Source organism: Gossypium arboreum, chromosome 8, assembly GCF_025698485.1.
Source record: "Gossypium arboreum isolate Shixiya-1 chromosome 8, ASM2569848v2, whole genome shotgun sequence".
Taxonomy (NCBI): domain Eukaryota; kingdom Viridiplantae; phylum Streptophyta; class Magnoliopsida; order Malvales; family Malvaceae; genus Gossypium; species Gossypium arboreum.
This window is the reverse complement of record NC_069077.1, coordinates 139,405,330-139,417,736: the sequence shown is the minus strand read 5'-3', so window position 1 is coordinate 139,417,736 and position 12,407 is coordinate 139,405,330. Positions and strand designations below refer to the sequence as shown.

At 34.8% G+C, this 12,407-nt stretch overlaps 1 pseudogene; it reads left to right on the top strand.

Annotated features, from left to right (window-relative positions):
• Window positions 1-1,038: 1,038 nt before the first annotated feature.
• Window positions 1,039-3,970, top strand: LOC128296564 (uncharacterized; annotated as a pseudogene).
• Window positions 3,971-12,407: the final 8,437 nt, after the last annotated feature.

Genomic DNA, 12,407 nt, shown 5'->3' with positions numbered 1-12,407 from the left:
AAGAGATGGAAAAGCGTCAAGCAAGAAGGAAGGCGCGTTTGAACGGAGGAGAAGTGGAGTAGGAACTGATGATATTCCCACCTATATCCAAAACCTTTAAGTCAGGAGGGACGCTGGTAGAAAAGAGCCATCAAATCAATGTTGTACATAGTGAGTGGTTTGGACAGGAAAACCTCGAGGTATTCGCCTCACTAACCGGGAGCTCTCTAAACAATTGATCACGGAAGATCTTCCTAGTCTTTAGAAATTTTCGAGTAATTCCGAAACATGTTTATTACTCTAGAGCCTAGGAGTAGTAAGGTTACATTTGTGAGAATAGGCTTATGTTCATCTATTATTATTCAAATAAAGCATAATTTCTTTTTTACCAATTTAAAAGAGTATTGTCTCATTTTTTATCAACCAATATTCCTTTAAATTCTAACAACTTCTATTCTTTTATTCATAGCACATAAACAATCATTCTCAAATTCATTCATTCTTTGTATATTCTTTCGTACCCCTCACAGGTCTCTAGATATCAATGATATGAGTGCTAATACTGCCGTTCCTGATTTCTCTTGTGAGCAAGACATGTGTTTAGAGGAGTCTCAGGATTTTAAAGATGTTCAAGATTGTGGCGTATCTCTCGATCTATTAAGAATGGTAAAACAGGAGGAGAAACAAATCATGCCACATGAAAAAGAGGCAATAGAAAATATAGCCTTAGAGGAAGGGAAGGAGGTGAAAATTGGAACACTGATTGCTAATAACACAAGGCGTAGCTTGATTGAGTTGCTTCAAGAATTCAAGGATATCTTTGCATGGTCTTATCAGGATATGCCCGGATTGAGTACTGACCTTGTAGTACATCGTCTTCCGATAAGACAGGAATGTAGACCGATACAACAGAAGTTGCGAAGAATGCGACCAGACATTGTCCTGAAAATAAAAGATGAGGTCAAGAAGCAGTTTGATGCAGGATTTCTGCAGGAAGTGAAGTACTCTGAATGGGTAGCTAATATTGTACCAGTCTCTAAGAAAGACGGAAAAGTACGAATGTGCGTTGATTACAGAGATCTAAACAAAGCAAGCCCAAAGGATAATTTTCCTCTGCCACACATCGACACTTTAGTAGACAACACGGCGGGATATTCGTTGTTCTCCTTCATGGACGGTTTCTCAGGATACAATCAGATAAAGATGCATCCAGATGATATGGATAAAACTACTTTCATAACATTGTGGGGCACCTTTTGTTATAAAGTAATGCCATTTGGGTTGAAGAACGCAGGGGCAACATACCAACCAGCCATGGTAAACTTATTTCACGACATGATGCATAAGGATATTGAGGTATACGTTGATGATATGATTGCCAAGTCGCGAACAGAAAAAGAACACATTGAGGTTTTGAGAGGATTGTTCCTAAGATTAAAAAAATTTCAGTTGAAGCTCAATCCAGCGAAGTGCACCTTTGGAGCCAGATCGGGGAAGTTGTTAGGCTTCGTAGTCAGTGAAAAGGGAATTGAAGTTGACTCAGACAAGGTCAGAGCCATACGAGAGTTGCCTCCACCATGTACTCAAAAAGAAGTTCGAGGATTCTTGGGAAGGTTGAATTACATTGCTCGGTTCATTTCACAATTAACTGAGAAATGTGATCCTATCTTTCGTCTCCTCAGAAAGCACAATCAAGGTGTTTGGGATGAAGAATGCCAGAATGCTTTTGAGAAAGTCAAACAGTATTTGTTGAATGCTCCAGTGTTATCTCCGCCTAGCCCAGATAAACCGTTAATACTATACTTGTCAGTATTCAACAATTCTATGGGATGCGTGCTTGGTCAGCATGACGAGTCAAGGAAAAAGGAAAAGGCAATTTATTATCTCAGCAAGAAATTCACTGACTGTGAAATGAGATATTCATCAATCGAAAAGCTGTGCTGTGCGTTGATTTGGACCACACGAAGATTGAGGCAGTACATGCTATACCATACAACTTGGCTCATCTCGAAATTAGATCCATTAAAATACATGATGGAATCAACGGCTTTAAATGGAAGAATGGCTAGATGGCAAATTTTGCTTTCAGAGTTTGATATAGTCTATGTAAGTCAAAAGGCTATCAAAGGAAGTGCTGTGGCAGACTTCTTGGCCAGTAGAGCTTTGGAGGATTATGAGCCATTGAACTTTGATTTTCCGAATGAGGAGTTAATGTGTATAGCAGCAACTAAAGATTCTCCATGGAAGTTAAATTTTGATGGGGCTTCTAATGCAGTCGGAAATAGAATTGGGGCAGTCTTAGTATCCCCGAATGGTCACCATTACCCTTTCACATGCAAGTTGGATTTTGACTGTACAAATAATATGGCTGAATACGAAGCATGCATCATGGGGCTCCAAGCAGCCATAGAAAGAGGCATAAAAACCCTAGAAGTATATGGAGATTCTGCGTTGGTAATTTATCAGCTGAGAGGTGAATGGGAGACAAGAGACCCCAAGGTGATCAATTATCGAATGGTAGTTTTGGGGTTACTAAGAGAGTTCGATGATATCACTTTCAACTATCTCTCACGAGATGAAAATCAGATGGCAGATGCTTTAGCAACCTTGGCTTCAATGATTAAGGCGAACAAAGAGGAAGAGATGAGACCGATTCAAATGAGTGTCTATGAATTGCCAGCCAGCTGTTGTAACCTTGAAGAGGAAGAAAAGGATGATAATCCTTGGTATCTGGACATATTGCGATATGTAAGAGATCGTAAATATCCAGCACAGGCATCCGAAAATGACAAACGAACTTTGAGAAGATTAGCTTGTGACTATGTTTTGGACGGGGAGATTCTGTATAAGAGAAGGAAAGACCAAGTACTTTTGAGATGTGTCGATGCCGTAGAGGCCAAGCTAATTCTAGAAGAGGTCCATGAAGGTGTATGTGGTACGCATGCAAATGGATTCACAATGGCAAGACAAATCATGAGGTTTGGCTATTACTGGGCCACTATGGAAGGAGATCAGATCAATTATGCCAAAAATGCCATAAGTGTCAGATTTATGGGGACAAAATTCATTTGCCGCCCTCACCTTTACATGTCATGACGTCTCCATGGCCATTTTCCATGTGGGGCATGGATGTCATTGGACCAATATCGCCGAAAGCTTCGAATGGACATCGGTTTATTTTCGTAGTTATTGACTACTTTACAAAATGGGTAGAGGCTGCTTCGTACGCAAATGTTACTAAGACAGCTGTAAGTCGATTTTTGAAGAAGGAAATCATTTGTCGGTATGGAATGCCTGAGAGAATCATATCCGATAATGCATTGAATTTGAACAACAAAACGATAGCAGAGGTTTGCGACCAGTTTAAAATTAAGCATCACAACTCTTCACCCTATCGCCCAAAGATGAATGGGGCAGTGGAGGCTGCCAATAAGAATATTAAGAAGGTCGTGGGAAAGATGATTGAGACTTATAGAGACTGGCATGAAAAGTTACCGTTTGCACTCTTAGCATATCGGACATCTGTTAGAACTTCTACCGGGGCAACTCCGTTCTCGTTAGTTTACGGGATAGAAGCAGTTTTACCTATTGAAGTAGAAATACCTTCATTGAAGTAGAAATACCTTCTCTCCAAATTTTAACAGAGATAAGGTTGGATGAAGCTGAATGGGTTCAGTCTCGATATGACCAGCTAAATTTGATTGAGGAAAAGAGGCTGAAGGCTATCCGACATGGTCAGATGTATCAGAAGCGTATGATGCGAGCTTATAATAAAAAGGTTCGCCCGAGGGAATTCCATGAGGGGGACCTTGTGCTAAAGAAAATCCTTCCCATTCAGAAGGACTTTAGAGGAAAATGGATGCCAAATTGGGAGGGGCCATACGTTGTGAAGAAGGCTTTTTCTAGAGGTGCATTGATTTTGACAAAAATGGATGGAAAGAGCCTACCCAATCCGGTGAACTCAGACTCAGTCAAAAAGTACTTTGTCTAAAAGAAAAGAATCCAAGGTGAAAACCCGCAAAGGGCGCCTTGAATTCAAAAAAAAAAAAAACGGAGAGGCCAGGGTGAAAACCCACAAAGGGCACCTTGAGACCAAAGGGATTTTGAGTTGAAAACCCGAAAGGGCAGCTCAGGTTTTGAAGGACACACGGCAACCTTATTTGACTTAACAGAGTGAGACACAGTGTACATTGGAGCATCAACAAAGTACCGTGGATCTTTTAAACACATGTCGAACTCAAGAAAGGCTTCGGGGAACTAATGTGTGGAGGTTCAAGCGGCGATATTTAGAGCATTTGATTTTTTTTTTGTTTGCTATCTTTAGATTCTATTTCTTCTTAAAGATATGCTATCGGACTTATTTCCTCTGTACTATTAACAATTCAAATCCAATTATTCTCAAAGATTTACTCATCTCCGGATATTTTTAAAGTATGTTGCATTGGAATAATGATAGATGAACTAAAATATTTTCACAAACAAAGTTTTGCACATTACTTTGGAATTTCTAGATAATGCAAGAAACTAAAACAGGACAATTGTTCGAGAAATTCGCATAAGTAAGAGATGAAGAAACTCGAGGGATTTCTTTTCCAATCCAAAAAGAAATGGATGATTCAATTCTTACAGACATCCTCAGTAGATCATAGCATTGGATGAAGGCCTATGGAATAAAATTTTGAGAAAGACAAATGAAGGAATGAATGATGACGCCTGAGATAGGGGTCATATTCCCAGCACTTTGCATCATAACATGTTAAGGACATTCGACTCATTCCAATCATAGCATACTTAGGCATAGACACATACTCATCCTACAGGTCCGGTCCTCTAGGGGACAATAAAGATTAAAGATTTCAACATGGCATCCCTGTGCTTATGGGGAACAAATTGAAGACAGCAGATCTAGACTTCAGACATTTATGCTGAAGCAGATCCAAGATGATTTGGTATTCAAGAAACAAATCGAGGACATAGCAGATTTGACTCTCAGACGTTCTCAAAGGCAGCAGATCTAGACTTCAGATTGAAGCAGATCCAAGATGATTTGGTATCCTTGTGCTTACAAGGAACAAATCGAGGACATAGCAGATTTGACTCTCAGTCGTTCTCAAAGGCAGCAGATCTAGACTTCAGATTGAAGCAGATCCAAGATGATTTGGCATCCTTGTGCTTACAAGGAACAAATCGAGGACATAGCAGATTTGACTCTCAGACGTTCTCAAAGGCGGCAGATCTAACCTTCAGATGTTTATACTGAAGCAGATCCAAGATGATTTGGCATTCTTGTGTTTACAAGAAACAAATCGAGGGCATAGCAGATTTGATTCTCAGACGTTCTCAAAAATAGCAGATCTAACCTTCAGATGTTTATACTGAAGCAGATCTAAGATGGTTTGGCATCATTGTGCTTACAAGGGACAAATCGAGGACATTGCAGATATAACTCTCAAATGTTCTCAAACAAACTCTAGATGGTTTGGCATCATTGTGCTTACAAAGGACAAATCGAGGATATGGCAGATATAACTCTCAAACATTCTCAAATGAATTCAAGTTGATGCGGCATCCCTACAAATTGAAGAGGTAGATTCGACATCTCTATGTTCGACAATGAGCAGATCAAAAATATCAATATGGCGACCATAAAAAAGGTTGAATACCATAAAGCCGGTCAAATTTGGGTTTTTCTATGAGTCTTTGCTCAATTCCTATTACATAGCAATGAGCAAAGAGGGGCAGCTGTAATGGCCCAAATTTGACCGGGCCTTTAAAATCAAAACCAAAATTAAAAAATAAATTAATGTTTATTTAACAGTCCAGATTACAATGCCCAGGCCCAAATACACAAATCCAATAAACCCTAAACTAACCCGTTACCCTAACCCGATTACAGTAGCCCAAACATTGACCCATTTACACCCTTGACCCATTACAATTACCCTTGACCCATTACAATTACAAAATAGACCCAATTACACCATTTACCCCAAAATGCCTATACCCGTTACAAGCCCAAAATTTCCTAAGGCCCAATTGACCCAAATGGTTGCAGCCCCAAGCAAGAAACCCTAAGGTTTCTGCCCACTATCTTCTCGCGCCGCAACAGTTTCTGGAAGCTTCGGAGGTGTCGGTACAACTCCCCAGATTGACGCGCCATCAATGCGTCCGTCCCTCTCGTGATCGTCCAAGCACCGCGATCTCAGGCCTCTCTTCTAGCCTTAGCACCATCATTAACGCCGAGATCGTTGGGATACCTGCAAGAAAAGGAAACGCAGCAGATACGAAGAGCAAGAAAAGGAAACTAAAAGAATCTCAGCATATCAGTCAAAGATACCATAGACAAGAAATCAGAGATTTCTTTCCTTATGTAATAAATCAGTAGGCTATAAAAAGCCTTTGTAACTCTTGTAACGATTACGGACACGCACATATACTCATACAGAAATAAAAGAGAATACAAGCAGTTTCAAAGAAAAGGTGATTTAACCGTGTGTTTTTTAGAATATATGCATGTATGTACATTATTTTTTAGCAAAAGTAGTAGCTTTTAAGAAGGAGGAAGAGATTACCTGTGGAAGGACGAGGATTTTAACCTCGGACCACCGTGCAGTATGGCGTGGCGCGTGAGGAGATCCTCGACGAAGCTCGTGCCCCAGGATCGGCCCGAATCCTCTTCAGAGGATTTTTTGTCTCTTTTTTTTAAAAAAACAGATGTTAAAATGATTTTTAGGGGTGAAATGTGGCTTATATAGTCTGTTTAAAAGCGGTGTCGTTTTACAACTATAGGATCATAGCGTCGACCGATTACAGGGAAGGTCCGCGCATTTTTGAGAATTGGGCTAATTGCCCAATTGATCCTCGCTATTTTTATACTTTCAATTCTATTTTATTTATTGTGAAATTTGGTATTAACATTTTAATTACATTTCAATTGGACCCTCCCAATGATTTACAATCGTATTAGGGAAACGGTGACGTTTTGGGAATAGGGCTATTTGCCTAATAACTCCCTCGATTTATAAATGTTTCAAATTGGGTCTTAATTCAGTTTTAGCTTTGTGAATCGCCTATAATTTTGTTAAACATCAAATTTAGTCCTATATTTATTATATTATTCTATATATATATTGTATTATTTGTTTATTTTAATTTTACTTTTATATTATATATTATAAAATTGTTTTATTATGAGTGTTATTTTTAATTATATGTTGTTATTACTTATTATATATATTGTTTTCCTCAAATTATCACTATTTTTATATATTATTGTATTTTTCACATATATTATATATTTATTAATTATATATATTTACATGTTATTTTATATTATATCTACTATAATTCTTATATATTTATATTACATTTTATTAAATAATATTTATATATTTTTATATATGTTATGTATATCATGTATGGTCAATTATATTATTTACATTTATATTGTATATATTATTTCAAAAATGAAAATTATTATTATTAAATCATATTTTTAACTCACACTATATATTTTTATTAATTAATTATTTATTTACTATATATTATTTTTTAAAACTAATATTGTTATATTATGAAATCTCTACATACTTCTAAACCAATATATTATCATATAATTATTATTCTTTTTATATTATCTATTAAATGCTATTTTAAAATGGTTATGAAATGTCTTGTTTTTCAATTGTATGTATATTTTGTTAACAATCAATTTTTTTTATATATATATATTAGTTTCTTTTCATATGTTTTATATTGTATGTATCATGTATGTGTTAAGTCTATTTTATAATATGCACTATATTTCTTTTATTTGTATACCATACATTATTTGATTTATGTTTTTACATCATGCATCATTTAAATATTATTTCGTGTGTTTGTATATTTCGTTTATTCATATTCAATACATGTTATACATATATCCTTGTTTGCATTTTTTTACCTCGTATGAATTATTCTTTATATCATAGTATTCATTTTTATCTACCTAGTGCAATAATATATTATTATGATTTATAATGTAATACGATTTCCCATGCATCATCTTTAAAAGATAAGGCTCCAAAATTTTCAAAAGTTATAAAGGCAATACACGGTGTTTGAAAGCTTGAGAAAAGTAGTGCCCTAACTTATTGGGTTGCAACTTTTCTCGTTGAGTTTGAATAGTCAAGTACCCTTCTAAGTTTTAAGATTTTCAAAATACGAGCAACCTGTCTTGGAATTTCAAAGCGTTGTGTCCTAACTTATTGGATGTGGCGATTTGTCGTTTCGAGATAGGGATTTCCAAAAGGTTAACTTAGAGTCAATGTTTTGATACGAGTGAACCCAAATTTTCAAAATCAAAGTATTTTAAGGAGGATTACATTTTAAAATTTTTTAAATTTCCGACATTAAAGACACTTGATAACCAATTAGGTACCAATTTTTGGGCGTTACGAGGTGCTAATCCTTCCTCGTGCATGTAACCGACTCGAACCCATTCTTTTATTTCGTGGACCAAAACTAATGATTTTTTTAAAAACAAAATGTTTTAAAGGTGATCCAATCACACCTAAAAAGATTGGTGGCGACTCCCGTTTTCGTTTTTTTAAAAAATCGATTCTCATTTTCCAAAACTCGATTTGAAAATGGTTTCGACAATAAAAATATATACGATAAGTAAATTGTACAATTTAAAATGTGGTCTTTAAAAAGAAATATATTACACGCATAAACAATTTTAAGGAAAATATATATACATAAAATATTTACATAAAGCTATATGAAATTAATAACATGTACTATAATGATTTAATATAGGCTATACACATGTGAAGACACTTTTAGAGATAGTTATATGTTAAAATAACATAAAAAATATGAATTTTAAATTAGCTTAATCTTATCATATATTATACATTTACTAAAACTAAAAAAAATTAGGTACAAATTTACTAAAAGCTATATATATATATAAGAACAACAGGCTTTAATAACATATGTAGATTAAACATAAACACTAAATATATCTAATAAACATTAAAATATATGGATAAATCCAAAAGAAATTGCAAAATATCATGAAACTAATAGCATACATAAACTAAAATGAATTATATTACAAATAATATGCCAATTATTAAGATGAGAGAACAAATAAAAGATCACTATAATGCTTTTCAAAACAAAATTCAATTATCAAAGCAACAAAATAACACAATTAATAATCTAGCATGTAAGAAAAAAAAATTTATGTGCAGTAAATATAAAATGTGGATAAGACTTAATTGAAACAAAACTAAAACAAGAGAACCAATTTACAAATAAAATAATTGCAAAATAGGGTCAATGTGCCATGCGCACAAATATGCGAGGACTAGAATGATAAATATCCCGCGCTTACAATGCTAGACTAAATCGCGGATCGAAGTGAAAAGACGCACAAATTATAAGGCCAAATTTTAAAAAAAACTTAATTAAACTGGGGCGCAATTGAAAGCATGGTGCGATAGGAAGGATTCATCGCACAAATTCCCCATTTTTGTGTGGGAATGTGCAGATCAGGCTTGCGAAATGGGTCAACACGTGGGGCTTTTTCATTATAAATGGTGCCGTTTGATAATTAGGTTTTAAAACCTTTTTTTTTCTTTCTTCTTTTCCCAAACACGGCCATCATTTGGCCAAAATTCACAGCCTTAGAAAATCAACTTATTAAGGTCTGTTCCAGCAACCACCGAATCCACCACTTAATCAGGTGGTCGATAGCATATCAACAACAATCAACGGCACCTTAGGACTTTTCCAACCTCGATCTCAACGAAGTGAACAGATCCATGGCCGTTTCGCAAGTAAGGTTTGCTTTTTCCCCTTCTTTGTTTTAGAATGAAAATGATGAAAACAATCGATGGAAAAAAAATAAAAATGACAGAAAAATTAAAAAGACTATGAAATATCACCTCTTCAGAAATTGTTTTTGAATTTTTCTATTCAAGTTTCGTATAATGTATGTGTGTATGCCCCCCTTTTTTTATTCATGAACATAGGGCTTCTATATAGTCGAAAATAAAAGAAAAATACATGGAATTTTTTGTTTTTTTTTTCTTCATTGCTTTTGTCTTGTGCTATTCTTGTCTGCTTACAGTGTGCGTGTGACGTGGAAGCCGTCTTTGCATCTTGAGTACGGAGGTATGGAAGGGGTAGTCGATGTTGGAGGCTGCTAGGGTTTCCAGTGACCAAAATTTTAGGGTGTTTGGGCTTGTTTTGGGCATTGGGCCATTCTATTGGGCCCAGACGGATTTGGCCCATTACAATAATAGTAATGAAAGTAATAACAAGTAATAATAAAAGATTAAATATAGTAATAGAAAATAAAAAAGATAATAATAATATAGTAATAGTAATAGCCATAAAACAAAAATAATAGTAATAATAACAATAATATAAATAATGATATACATATGAATGATAATAACAATAATATAAATAATAGCAAAAATAATAAAATTAACTAATTTAACAGTAAAATAGCTAAACAATTAAAAAAGGGATTAAATTGAATTTGAAACAGAAAGTTCGGGGCGAATTTGAAAATAAATGAAGAAGGAAAGGACCAAATCGAATGTGCAAACAAAAAGGAGGGACCAAATCGGACAATAAACCTTCTCTCTAAAATGCGCTGTACCACCTAGGACCAAATTGAAATCCAAGCGCAAATCTAGGGCAAAATTAAGAATCCATAAAAACTTAATTGCTAAGTAGCAGAAAAACGGAAGGGCTAAAAGCGCAATTAGCCCTTCTAAAGAAAAAACGCGCGGATCCTGAGTAGAGCGGGTCGGATCGGGTCGGGTCGCCTCAAAACGATGTCGTTTTGGGGTGTTTTGTAGCTAAATAAAACGTCGTTTTGGTAGTGTTATAAAAGGCCAAATTTTTGCAAAAAAAATTCATTTTCCTTCTCTTTTCTTCAAAAAAAAAACACTGAGAGCACCCTTTGGCCCTCTCTCTTCCCTCCGTCCATCCATCGGACCGTCCCGTCCTGCCACACGCTATTGCAGGTAAGCCACTTGTCTGTGAGGCGGAGTTTAAAAAAGGTATTTTTTCTTTTTTCCTTTTTATATTTTTATATGTAATTGATTTTTTTTAAGGAAAATAGAGAAAACTTCAATATATGTATGTAAATGGGTTCGAAAATAAGAGGAAAATAAATAAAAAAGAAAAAAAGGGGTAACCTTTTGCCTTCATGAAACTTGTTTAATCTGTTTTTGGAGATCTGTTTGATATTAGGATCTCTAGTTTGATCTCTTTTTTTCTCCTTTTCTTGTGTTTGATGTATGTTTTCAAGTATTTTTTCGTATTGATTTTTTTTTTAAAAAGTGTCAATACAAGTGGCTTTGTGGCTTTATATAGCCATTGTTACAACTTGTTGTTTTTTTAATCTTTCTATCACTTCTGTTGCAGGTGGATGAGGTCAACGATGGCAGAGTTGCTGGTGGCAGGTGGAGCGACGGTATGGTGGCTGACAGAGGCTAGGGTGGCTGACTTAGGGTTTTCTTTAGTTTCTTTTTTTTTTAATTGTTATGGGCTAGGGTTAAAAGAATTTTGGGCTGCATTATTTTGGGCTTAGTGGGTTTTGATCCGTTTGGAGTTAGTGGGTTGGCTGATGGGTTTAGCTAATGTTGGGTGTAAGATCCAAATTTTACCCGGGGTCCAATAAAATCACAGCCCAAATACCAAAACTCAACTAAAACCCAAAATACCACAAGCCCAAATACAACCCAAAATAAAAAATAAAAAAATAAAAAAAATAAAGAAAAAGAAAAAAAACCTAACCTCTTCACCCTATGTGCAGCCCTAAGCGCCGCCCTAGTCCTCTTTTGTCTACCACTTGTAAAAAGAAAAGATAGTAAATAATAAAAAAAAAAAATTGTAACAAGGCTATAAAAGCCATCATAAAACCAAATGTAAAGGAAAAGGAGGGATAAAAAAAAACATTGTATTTTCACATAGAGATCAAAAATCCAAAGTAAAAAAAAGGTTGATTTTAATTTCTTGTATTCCCTTTGTTCATTTTTCATTTTGTTATTTTATTTTATTTTCTTTATTATATATATATACATAATTTAATTGAATTACTTATTTGAATTCCCTTGCAAACATGTTTATATTTTTCCCTTTAAATCTATTTATGTATACCATTTATTCCCCAATTTTAAATTATACTTTGTTTATTTCAAACACTTGCCTATATTACTATTTTTTTATATACAATATTTATATTAAGTTTTATGCTTTATGTATCTTGTTAATTGTTGGTAAGTAAATCTTGTTTCAAATTATTTTGTATAATTATTGATTTATATTATATAGTATGTCATTCTTATATTCTTTTGTATATTCTTACATGGTTGCATTTATATAATTCATCTATGTTACAACTTGTTAATATGTAC